At 29.8% G+C, this 10561-nt stretch overlaps 1 long non-coding RNA gene across 1 annotated transcript; it reads right to left on the reverse strand.

Annotated features, from left to right (window-relative positions):
• Window positions 1-4954: 4954 nt before the first annotated feature.
• LOC131169506 (uncharacterized) lies at window positions 4955-7039 on the reverse strand. The gene is made up of 2 exons (XR_009140443.1): window positions 6366-7039; window positions 4955-5465 (listed from the first exon to the last, which is right to left on the reverse strand). It is a non-coding gene; the product is annotated as an uncharacterized LOC131169506 (long non-coding RNA).
• Window positions 7040-10561: the final 3522 nt, after the last annotated feature.

A 10561-nucleotide genomic window follows, 5' to 3' on the forward strand; every position in this document is an offset into this window, starting at 1 on the left:
TACCAAATCAGTTTTGGTACATTACCAAAAGCACTTTCTACTTTACATTAACATTATTTTGGGTAGATTCCAATCAGCCTCAACACACCAATATCATTCACAATTACAATTTCTAAGTACTATTACAAACACACCTAACCATTACAAATTTTACACACACTTTACAAGATCAATCTACATACATATCATCAATCCTTCTAGGTTAATATTTTGCCCACACTTCCTTCAATATATACCATTACTCAAGTGTCCCCAAGCTGCCGCAAACCATTCTTCAACATCAAAGTGCCATCCAATTTACCAATTCCCATCCAAGTGCATAAATCACCATATAAACATGAAATAATTCACTAGGTTACTAATTCATCATGATCAACACCATTTCTCATCAATTATATGCACAATTATCTCATCAAAAACGTGACTCATGGCTGTCCAAAATGAAAACAACAATAACCCTTCAAACTCAAAATTTTCCTTCACCAAACCAACACCCATAACATGAACATAAACTTTAACAAAGAAATTCTCAAAAATGCAAACTTACCTTTAATTGTAACTTGCTAAACCTTCACCAAACTTCTCAAAATTGGTATCAATATCTTCCTTGTGATGTGTAGACAAACTTTAATGAAGGAACTCAAGTGTTTGGAGTTGAAATGGAAGGATGGATCAAGCTTGCATGAAAATGTCCATGGAGTTTCCTCTCCCTTCATTCACGGCAACTTTGGTACAATGGAGAAGATGAAGTTTCTGCCTTGGATAATGGATGCACACCTGCCCCACTATGTGTTTATTATATTCCTTTAGTGGCCCACTAACTCCAAATAATTATATGATATGTTAATTCCCACTTATTCCACATTTAACCCATGATTTTAGCTATTTACTTTAGGTACCACCAAATTAATTTTTCATTTTATTTTCTAAGTGTAATAATATTTATTTTTAATGGACATTTAGGTCAAAAGACAATTCGGGATGTCAAATGACCATAATGCCCCTGTTCGGGTTACGTTCCCGATTTTTCGGTATTACCGGGTTTTGTCTGTTTTTCGATTTCTCACTTTTCTTTGTACTAATTATTTAATTTTTCTTTGATCTTTCTAATGATATTTATTCTTCAACAAGGGTCTATCTAAGTCCTAAAAATATTTTCCAGGGTTCCCCGCAGTCCAGGGCTAGTCAACGGTCCACGCCGTGACTTCCCGGTGCGGTTACCCATCGCTAGGGTTCCCGGCTCGCTTAACTTGGTTACATTTCTTTGCTATGATTTTTCCTTTGTTTTTCTTGTGTTTTCTTTTCTTGTATTTCATTATTTTATGTCTCCTCACTCATATTAAGGTGTGGTTCTAGGCATCCTAGCTGTCCGGACAACACTGGTCACTGGAGCAGTAGAACGCACTACCGAACTTTGGGGTGTTACAGAGTCCGGCCATAAAATGGACTTTCCAACGGGGAGTTTTCGACTCACCCGACCTGTAAACATAATAAATACTCAATTGGGGAGCTCAGCTCACCCTCCACATACTCATATCCTCATAAAGATAAATGGGAGCTCAGCTCCCTCATCCAATCCATCAAACATACATATCATTATACGTTTACAGGTCCAACATGATAATAATATTACAGACCATAATCAAATAAATACTTCTAACACATGCGGAAATTCTAGGAGTAAATAAAATTACACAAATATTGATAAACAACCTGCGAAGGAGAAAAGCAGGTTAACCAAAATAAAATCCTCCTGTAGCCTGAAAAAAATATTGAACAGGAGTGAGCGTTCGACTCAGAGAGTAAAATATCAATTTTAACCATAATCTCTATAACTATCTAAAACTAATGCAACCTGTGGAATGAAATGCAACATCAGCAATAAATTCACATCATAGCATCAGAAAGGTAATTTGGAGCACTCACTCACCCTGTAGCATCAATCATAATATATGGGAGCTGATCCCCTATACAGCTCTCTTAAATCCAACCTGGTGCCAGCGAAGAACTCAGCTCGGACTTCCACTTAATAACCAAATCGAGGGTCCCAGCGAAGAACTCAAGCCGTGACTACCCCTCGAAGGATCGGGTCCCAGCGAAGAACTCAAGCCGTGACTACCCGTCCTATCCATAGTCCACACCACATCACACGCACGCCAACGCACGCACACTGCTCCAAATTACCATAACAACATCATGGCACTTTAACAGTTATCAATGCATCATAAATCGTGCCTAGAGTTTAACTACATAAATATATGCATATAAGTGATGCATGGGCAGGCTGAACATATAATAATATCGAAATTACAATTAAAATTAATATTTTACTCACAGACTTGACGGTAATCAATCACTGTGGGCGGAGGAAGAAGGTCATGTCCGCTCACGACAATTATATTACAATTATTTAATACAAATGACTCAATACAAATCAAGAAAAGACCCAATACGTCCTAAGTCGTGCCGAAAATCCGGCAGAGTCTCCCCTATACCTAGGACCTACCCAACCTGCAAAAGGGCTCAAAACACACTTCTATATCCACAACTCAATCACATCACACAGCCCCTCCTGGGCCCATCAAATCAATCATCCATCACAATATGTAAAATTTTAATTTAGTCCTTATAATTGATCATTTTTGCAAAAACTGCTCAAATAAGCTCTAAAAATTATAAAACTCTGCCCCGCGGTCCTTAGAAATATTACTAAGCTATTGCAAAAAGAATCGTAATTTTCTAAGCTACCACGAATATTTTATGGATTTTTAATCCTATTTAAGCACTAGAAAATTACGAAAAAGCAAGGTTCGGGTTTACCTTTGCTGATTCCGACTTCGGGAACGCGCTCGGGATGCCTGACAATGGTGGGGTAGCCAAAACCTCGATCCAATTCGGAGACTTTTCCGGTAGCTGGTCTGTCTGGCCGGAAATTCACAGATCCGGACAACTGTCGAATTTCCGCGAATTGAGGATACCTACACGAAGCCCAATAATAATATATAAAAAAATCAGGGGTGTTACAATACCCTTTTATTATTTTAAAGTTAATAATAATAATAATAATAATAATAATAATAATAATAATAATAATAATAATAATAATAATAATAATATTTACTCCTCACCTGGTTTTATCCAAGAAACCTCTTCCTCCGATTTGTATCCAACCCTTCACCCCCTCACTGTTTCTTTCCATAGTATCCCAACATCACCGACAATGACTCCTACAATCCAGAGCACAACTCCTCTGTCTCCACCTCTAGACCACATACAAAGCTACCATCACCCAAAGATGTGACCAAACCAATAACCCAGCCTTCATAGCTCTCTCCCCCACCTACACAACCCCTATTGAGAACTTCTCCTCACATTACCAGCCTCTTCGTCACTTTGAAAATATTACTTCGAGAAAATTAAGTCTACCAAAAAATGAAATCATACATTATGCATAATTATTTTATTCTATTTTATTTTATATTATATTGTCACCACTAAGCAGAATTGCTTAGCGCGTCGCTTTTGCCACGCGCAGGTACTGGAGACCTAGCTGGGGAGCCCAGCAGACATCAGACGAGGTGAGTCTTCAGTGCTGCATCCGGGGTCCAGAGTCACCTCACATCTGCATTGCATATGGTAGGACATTAAGACTATAGGTGGCCCTTTTGTATTTTGCATTTTGTATTAGTTTGGATTGTAACTATAAACTCCTGTAATTATGTATTAATGTAAATATATGAAATTTCATATTATTGAGGTTTTCTGTATTATGTATGTTGATAAATGAATTGTTGAGAATTATTTGTGAATATGCTTCAAATGATGAAGTGAACAGAAAAGTTTTGAAAATAGTATTGTGATTTGAGATTGAGATTTTGGGATTGACTTGAATGTGTATAATGGAGTTCAGATTTGGAAATTATTTTGGAAGTGTTTTTAAACAGGTTCAGAAGAACTGTTTTTCCAATTTACAGCCGGAACTCTGCTGGATTTTCTAAAAAAAAAATTGTGGATAAATTCAGATTTATCTAAATTGAAAATAAATGAATTATAAAGGGATAAATTGTAATAGAAACATAAATTGGTGCTTCAGCACACTGAGTGGCATAACTTGCTCGGCTACACTGTAGACGGGTAAGGGGTGTCACATTTTGCAATTCCTTCAAACACTTTCTCTAGTTGCTTTTCTCGAAGCATATCCCTACGTTTACAAGAATCTCCAATAACATTGACCAAATGAGTAACAATATTGAAAAAAGAACTTATACTTGAATGCTTTTTAGCAACAGCAACAAGTGTGAGTTGGAGTTGATAAGCACAACAATGGATATAATAAGTACTAGAATTGTCCTTCAAAATCAAACTTTTAAGGCCATTAAATTCACCTCACATATTACTAGCTCCATCATAGCCTTGATCTCTCAAACTAAATATACTCAAGCCATAAGTAGAGAGCAAAGACCCAATACATTTTTTAAGAGATGCAGCATTTGTATTATGGACATGCACAAGACCAATAAATCTTTCAATGACACATCCAGATCGACATCTTATGACAACTTCCATTTGTTCTTTAACTAATACATCTCGACATTCATCAAGTAAAATAGAGAACAAATCATCTCCCAAATCTATAATGATAGCCTGTGTTGTCTCAGTTGCAACTGCATTAATGATATCTTTTTGAATATCAGGAGATATGAGTCTGAGATTGTCAGGAGCACTCTTCAATACAACATTATTAATTTCTTCATTACATGAAGCCGGAACTTTTAATAATTCAAGAAAATTTCCTTAATTTAATGAATTTTCAGACTCATCATTCCCTTGACAAGTCAATCCTTGCATTAAGAAATAACAAAGACATATAATGGATGCATTTAACCTACAACGATACTCAATTTTTGTCTGTTCTGATTGTTTTGAAAAAGAAACTTCAATGTATTGAGCTTGATTCATCAAATCTTCACAAGCTAACCGACATTTATTATGATCACTATTATAGTCTCCTACATGTTCTCTCAATCTTTCTTTCTTTCGCCAATTAGTAAAACCTTCAAATACAAAAGTATTATGACCTCTTTCACTATGCCCAGTTGCAAAAAGATAACAATATAAACAATATGCAGCATCTTTTTCAATACTATATTCTAACCAACTAATGAATTCATTAAATCAAGATGCAATAAATCTCTGTTTTCGAGGTCCATCTACCTTTTGAGGAAATTTATAATGGCGTGGTTGACATGGACCTTTAAGTAAGTAAGCTATATGTACTTGATTCCTAATATCAGGTGGATATCTCATTATGTTAGGTCGCAGTCCTGGATCAGAAGAAATGTTTTCTATATTGACCTCAACTTCCTCAACAATCACCTACTTAGGTGGTGCTGGTTGAAAAGGTTGATTGATTGATGATGATGATTATGCAGTGTTTGATTTTCTTTTAAAAAATCGCTCCATATCTATAAAAATAAAGAAACAGTCAATATTTATATAAAATTGAGATAGCAATATCAATGTGACTATGAAATAAATTTTATCAAATAAAATATATATAAGATTTATATAGAAAAGATATAACAATATCAATGAATACAATGAGTAATTTTTATTATTAAAAAAAATCAAATCAAACAATTATCAGCAGCAAATCAAACAGATAATCTATGCAGAAAATTAAACAATTTTATATTTTTCTTGGTGAAAGAAAAGAAAATATATGCAAATGGACCGCAAATTCTAAAACATTCTAGCATGATTGATTCCATTCACATCAAAATTCAGCTTCATACAATTTATCTATTGTGCAATAATTGGATACAATAATTTCAAATAAGAGATTTGGATTTAATTTTAATCTCAAATTGTTTGGATGAAAGTTAATTTATTATAAAATTAGTTAGATTCATGAGTAGCTCATTTGAAATAGATTTCAAATTTCAGATGATATATCCTCCAAAAAAATCATATGATATTTTAAATTCATATTAAAATAAAGTTTTTCTAATCAACCTAACAAAGATTTTCAAATCAAATCAATCAAAAAAAGAAGAAAAATCTATGTGCTATTAAAATCAAACCATATCTCATAATGCAAAAAGTCAAGAGTTTAAGTTTGAAAAAATGGAAATTGCCCAACTAGAATTGTCAAACAATAATTAACTAATATAAAGAAAAATTAACAATAATTATAATAATAAAAAATCAAATCAATTTATAGATTTGCTATGTATTATTCTATAGCAGAAAATCAAACAATGAGAATCCAATTAAATAGATTTTATACAAGAAAAAAACATAAAAATTAAAAAAATAAAAATAAAAATTATAAAGATAAAATGGGTTTAGAAGTTAGAACTTACATATAGAGCTAGACAAAAGCAAATGATTTGAGAAATTGTGGAGTAAAATTGAAAAAAGGAGTAGAGCGGAGGTGAAGAGAGAAATTGTAAATAGGGAATTCTTTTGTCAGCAGCAGCAGGGAGGAGAACGGAGAAAGGAGGAGTGCTGATGCTGTTTACAAAAGATTTTTAGAGTTAAATAGTAAATTACCAATTTACTCTCAAAATTTTTAAAAATTTTATGGGGGCCCAGTTTCCCTCGGCCCCATGCTCCCTCCGTCCCTACTTGTAGCCCAGGTACTTTATCGCAGTGAAATTAGGGCGGCCAGACACGGCTATACCGTTGGTAGTGAAAATTTCCTTAGCCAATTCCCAAGAGCTCGCCACCAAGGCTTGGTGTATCCCAATCTGAATGGTGATGATTGGTCCGAACTTGTCAGCTAAAGCTCCCAACGATGTGTGGGGAACTTAGGATCCTGTTAACAAAGGGAGATGACCAATTATGGGCCACGCACCAGCGGCTTAGGGCGCTTGATGTTTCTTGGCGGCTGTAGCCCTCCTTTGTATACGGTAGGCGAACACAAGTATGGCAATAAGTCCTGCTGTGATGGCATTTAAATATGGAAATATAAATTCCATTGCAACACTCAACTAGATTTCGGGAAGAGGGAGAAAGTGAGACGAGTTATTTTTTATTTTTTATTTTTTACGATCGTGTGGATATTTTGTTTACCAGCAGTTCTTCAGTATGGCACAAATATATAGCTTGGCTGATAATATTAATTTATCATAAATTTAAAAAATAAAATATATAATGTAATTTATTTATTAAATAAATAATTTTATATATTTATATCTTAATCTGTAATGAATCTGAAACAGGCAAGAGTTACTCGATTGGGCTGATAAATAATTGAGGTTAACATATGATCAGCTTCGACAAAATTATGTGTCGACATCTTCGTGCTTTTTTTTTTTTTTTTAATGATTTGATAAGCATCTTTGTTTTGTCTTTGTAGATTTTTCAATTCGTTCAGTGTATGAAGAACTTTAAGGGAAATGTGAAATTCTTCACGCGACCAACTTGATGGCCTGTTTAGAATTATTATTAGAATTGATATTAAAAAAATTATTTTTTAAATATATTAATTAAAAGACATTAAAAAATAAATTAAAATTAAAATTAATAGATTTTAGTTATAAGAATATTAAAATAACATTAAATAGCTTTTTTCAATAATATTTTAAATGATATTTTTATTCATAAAAGTAGTTTTGGCCTTTAAAATTTAATGTCAAATAGACACTAAATTTAGAGGGGAGATTTGAATTCAAGTATAATTGTGCAATCTCTGAATTAAATTAAAATTAATTATTGTGTGGCTTATTTAATTTTTTTATTTTAATAACACAATTTAATATTTTTTTTATATTTTAATATCACACCATAAAATTTTAGTAAGGATAAATTATTTCATCAATGATATTAAATATAATTTAAATTTGTGTTAAAGTTTTGAATAATTATATGTCTATTAAAATTAAATTAAATTTTTATTTTTTAAATAATTAATTATTTTTCTCTAATATTTTTTCATAAGAATGTAATAATATAATATTTTTATATTATAAATGTATTTAAAAAACTATATTTTATTAGAAAGAATTTAATAATAATAATAATAATAATAATAATAATAATAATAATAATAATAATAATATATTATTATTATTATTAGTTCTAAAGATTTTGTAATTCATATATTTTGAGCAGTAATAAAAAAAATTAGATTAGCAACCGATCGAATCAATTGTTAATATATTAAAATCAATTACTAATCATTTTAACAATTGATTCAGTTGATTGTAATAAAGCTGGTGGCAAATAGCAACCGATAACCAAATTAGTTGAAAATAGCAACCGATAAGTTAATTAAATAAAAAAAATATTGGTAAAAAACTATTGGTTGCTTGTAGTAACTGAAACATAATTAGTTATAAAAAATTTGGTGTCTTTAATTTTATAATTTTGTAACTATTCTGTAAATCTGTTGCCACTTACAACTTATTCAATAACAAAAAAATTTGTAGCTAATTCAAAAAAAATTATAAAAAAACAAATTTTCAAATACAACTCAACTCATATAAATTAAACATTCATCCCAAAAATTTTCAAATAACAAATAAAAAATTTAAATAAATAATTTTTCATAAATTACTAAAGCAATAAATTATTTTTGAAAAATTAATACTAAAAAATTAATATAAAAATATTATAAAAAATTACTAATAATGCCTATTATAAAAAAATACTAATAAAAAATTAAATATAAAAAGATATTTATAAGATAAAATACTAAAAAAATTACCATATATATATATATATTATAACAAAAATTACTAAAAATTAATACTACAAGTAATTTACTAACAAAAAAAATTATATTTGCACAAGAATTTTTATTTTATGCTGAAGAAAATTAAATTAAATAAAATAGATGAGAAAGAAAAAGATGATGAAGATGAAAAAAAGATGGATGATGAAAATGAAAAAAAATATGAGAAAAAAAAAGATAATAAAGAAAGTAGATGGAGAAAAAAAGATGATGAAGAAAATATATTAGAAAGGAAAAGATGATGAATAAAATAGATGAGAATGAAAAAGATGATGAAAAGAATTAGAGAAAAGAGAAGAAAGAGAGAAAAAAAGAAAAAAAAGAGTAGTGAGGAATGCAAATGAGTAGTGAATAAAGAAAATGAGTAATAATTTGTCTAAGCAAATTAGCAACTGATTTTATGTTGTTAAGTTTTTTAAAAAGTGAACGAAAATTTTTTGAGAGGAAAATTTTGCAATTGATCTGCAATAGGTTGTAAAAATTGGTTGCAAATCAAAATAAAAAGACAAAAAAATGAGCGAGAATATTTTAGAAAAAAAGATTAGTTACAAAATCCATTGCTAATAGCAATCGATTTTAATTAGTTACAAATATATAAAAAAAAAGTAGGCGAAAATTTTTGGAGAAAAAAAAATCGGTTGGAAAAATTAATTGTTTTTAGCAATGATTCGCAAATCTGTAGCAAATATTAAAAAAAATTGGCAAGAATTTTTTGGAAGAAAAATTTAGCAACCAATTTATGATTGATTACAAAAATCGGTTCAGTTGCTATTAGCAATAAATCAGAAATTAATTTCAAATGACAACTGATTTTACCAACGGATTGCGAATCCATTGCTATTAGTAATTGATTTTTGCAACTAATTGCAAATCGACTGCTAATTTTGAGGTCAATTAAAATAATTCTTTAATTCAGTAACCAATTTCCTAAATCGATTGCTATTAGTAATCAATTTTAAAATTAATTACTATTAGCAACATATTTTAGCAAATGACTTTAAAATCGATTGCTATTAGTAATCAATTTTAAAATTAATTACTATTAGCGACATATTTTAGCAAATGACTTTAAAATCGATTGTTAATAGTATATTTAAGATTTTTCTAATATCGATTATCGATCAATTACAAATTAATTATTAAATTTTTAAAAGTTAACTATTTTATTGAAAAAAAACTGAAATCACAAATCGATTGCAAAATTTATTATTAATAATAATCGATTTTAGTCGATTGTAATAATTTGTTGTAAAACTTTTTTTTTTTAATGTAAACAGTTAATTACTTGTTAATCCTTATAAGTGTTGGCGTTTTAAGATGGAGATATTAAAGTCAATTGGCTTTTATATATATATAACTAAATTAAAGGATAACAAAATTAAAGGATGGAAGAAGAAGAAGCAAGGGTTGAGTTAAACTGAATAAAATTTTTTGTTTAATTTGATTTGATTAATTATTTTGAGCTTATTTTATTGTGCTTTTTATTTTTTATCTTATTATAAATTTCATAAATTATAAATTATTTACATATATAAAAGTCTATAAAATAAAAAAAAGTTATAAATTGAAAATTTGAATAGATTGATTTTTTTTTATTTTTTTTATGAAAATGATCCAACTGAAAATTAAACTTTTCTAAAGAAATGCTAAATTATTCAATAATAATTTTATTTTCAACAAAAAAGAATCAAAATTTAAAAACATTCTATTTGTACCCATTGAAATTGAGAGCTTCCAAAATTTTATAAACAGCAGCCCATTTACACAAGCTCCATTACACTAAAAATATATATATACTCTTCAATGTCCTTCTTTGTTTGA

Source organism: Hevea brasiliensis, chromosome 10 (genome assembly GCF_030052815.1).
Source record: "Hevea brasiliensis isolate MT/VB/25A 57/8 chromosome 10, ASM3005281v1, whole genome shotgun sequence".
Classification (NCBI taxonomy): Eukaryota; Viridiplantae; Streptophyta; class Magnoliopsida; order Malpighiales; family Euphorbiaceae; genus Hevea; species Hevea brasiliensis.